The following is a 1900-nucleotide window of genomic DNA, read 5'->3' as shown; positions in this document are numbered from 1 at the left end:
CAGAGCATTTCTTGCTGATTGGCTGTTGGGATTTAACTTGATTAACACCTGCACAGAGCATTTCCATACTGACAGTATGTCTTTATTCAAGTGTTTTGGTAGGTATTTCAAGCTTTTCTGCTCCAGCATTGGAATGCGGGGCATGAACGTTTTTTTATTTATTTTGAAAATCAACAGTTTGCATTATGCAATTAAAAATCCTAACCAAGAAAGTAGGGAATAGCTATCCAACTGTTGTTTTAGTTGTATGTTACTTCGTATTATAGTTATATCAATGTAAATCATTGTTTTCCCTTGTGTTTCTCATTCTTTCCCTGCCATGTCGTAAAATGTGGTGAACCCATCGCTGTATTTGCTCCAAAGCAAATATTGGCCTTTCTAGTTACATCTACATTTTAACATTAGTTCTTTTACCACTACCCTTAAATGCTACCTGTGTCACACTGAAACTGTACTTTTTAAACTATATATATGTGGTTGCAATGATTGAATTCAAAAGTTGACTGCCTGTCCACAGTACTAGTTAGCTACCCAACCTAAACTTCCGTGAAATGCTGGCTAGTAATCCTAATGTGTCCTAGTGTGTCAACCTCTCACTGTATACGACTGTTTATAAGTGTTAACAGACATCTCTCACTGTGCTTATAGCTACATCTTATTCAATGTACTGTTTAGTTATACTGTCTACTGTTTAGAAACTAAATTAGAATGCTACGGACTTGTCTTCACTTACACATTTTGTTAGCCAGTGTTCTCACTATGAGACCAACAGAAACAGATTATTTCAGACAGTTACTACAATTTCTCCATCCTTTCATCATTTAGAAGATCATCAAAAGTATGTTTCTACTAAGATCACAAAAGAATTTAAAATTAAAAAATTATTATAAACCTGCGTTTCTCCTGCGTTCTCTTAGAGTCACTGACGAAAGGTAGTGGATGTTACCTGAAACTTCTGTTTCCAAAATGATAAGTGTTTTTGGCGTATCTTATCATCTGGATATCTAACCTTCACCGGCTATAAATTAGAATCCTCACGAAAAGAAAACTTTAACTTTATGATTTTTTTGTTTCGCTGATTTCATAACTCAATTTCTCCCTTTCAAACATAACACACAGCTTACCTATAGTACATTTTACACTACAGAAAGAAAGTACAACATTGCCTTTTCCCTCTTCTGTTAAGAAATAGGACATATTTCCAACAACCATTATGTGACCAAAGTATTTTCAGGGAAAACAGTTTGATCACAAATGAATTTGAAAACATATCCCATTGCTATACAGGATGAAACAACAGACAATATTACAAGTGCTTTCCTTAGTAGGGAAATGTACTGTGTTCTACACCATATTATGCATACAAATATTAGTCACAAACTTAAACTAGATATTAGTATAAAAATGTGAACTCTTTCAATCAAAAATGACAATGAATATACAGTAGAGAGGGCCAGTTTGGATGATCAGATGTTTGGAAATAAAAATTAAGAGGATTGCAGAGATTGCCCTATTCCAACATATTTCATTTGTCTATTTTTTTGGGTTTGCATGGGAGGTCCCGATTACGCTTTGCGCTGAATTCGGAAGGCAGCGGCCACGATCTATTCTTCATTTGTGCAGACTGGATGCTTAACACATTGACTTAATTCAAATTATGCAAAATGCACATGGCAAGGCGCAAAAGTATGCAAAGCAGCGACCCGGTATTACGCTTCATACATGCAGGTAACGCTTTACCCATAATGCAACGATTAGGTTCAACATTTAGTCATAAAGACCTGACTTCGCATTATGCAAATCTAATACGAGTGCTTACGCATTGCGGCATGCACACCCCATTTTTGAAAGAGTTCTAAAAAATAAAAGCCAACTCACGATCATGGTCCGATGTTCTCTT

This window comes from Branchiostoma belcheri, unplaced genomic scaffold, assembly GCF_001625305.1.
Source record: "Branchiostoma belcheri isolate BF01 breed outbred unplaced genomic scaffold, Haploidv18h27 scaffold124, whole genome shotgun sequence".
Lineage (NCBI taxonomy): Eukaryota > Metazoa > Chordata > Leptocardii > Amphioxiformes > Branchiostomatidae > Branchiostoma > Branchiostoma belcheri.
This window is presented reverse-complemented; position numbering follows the sequence as displayed.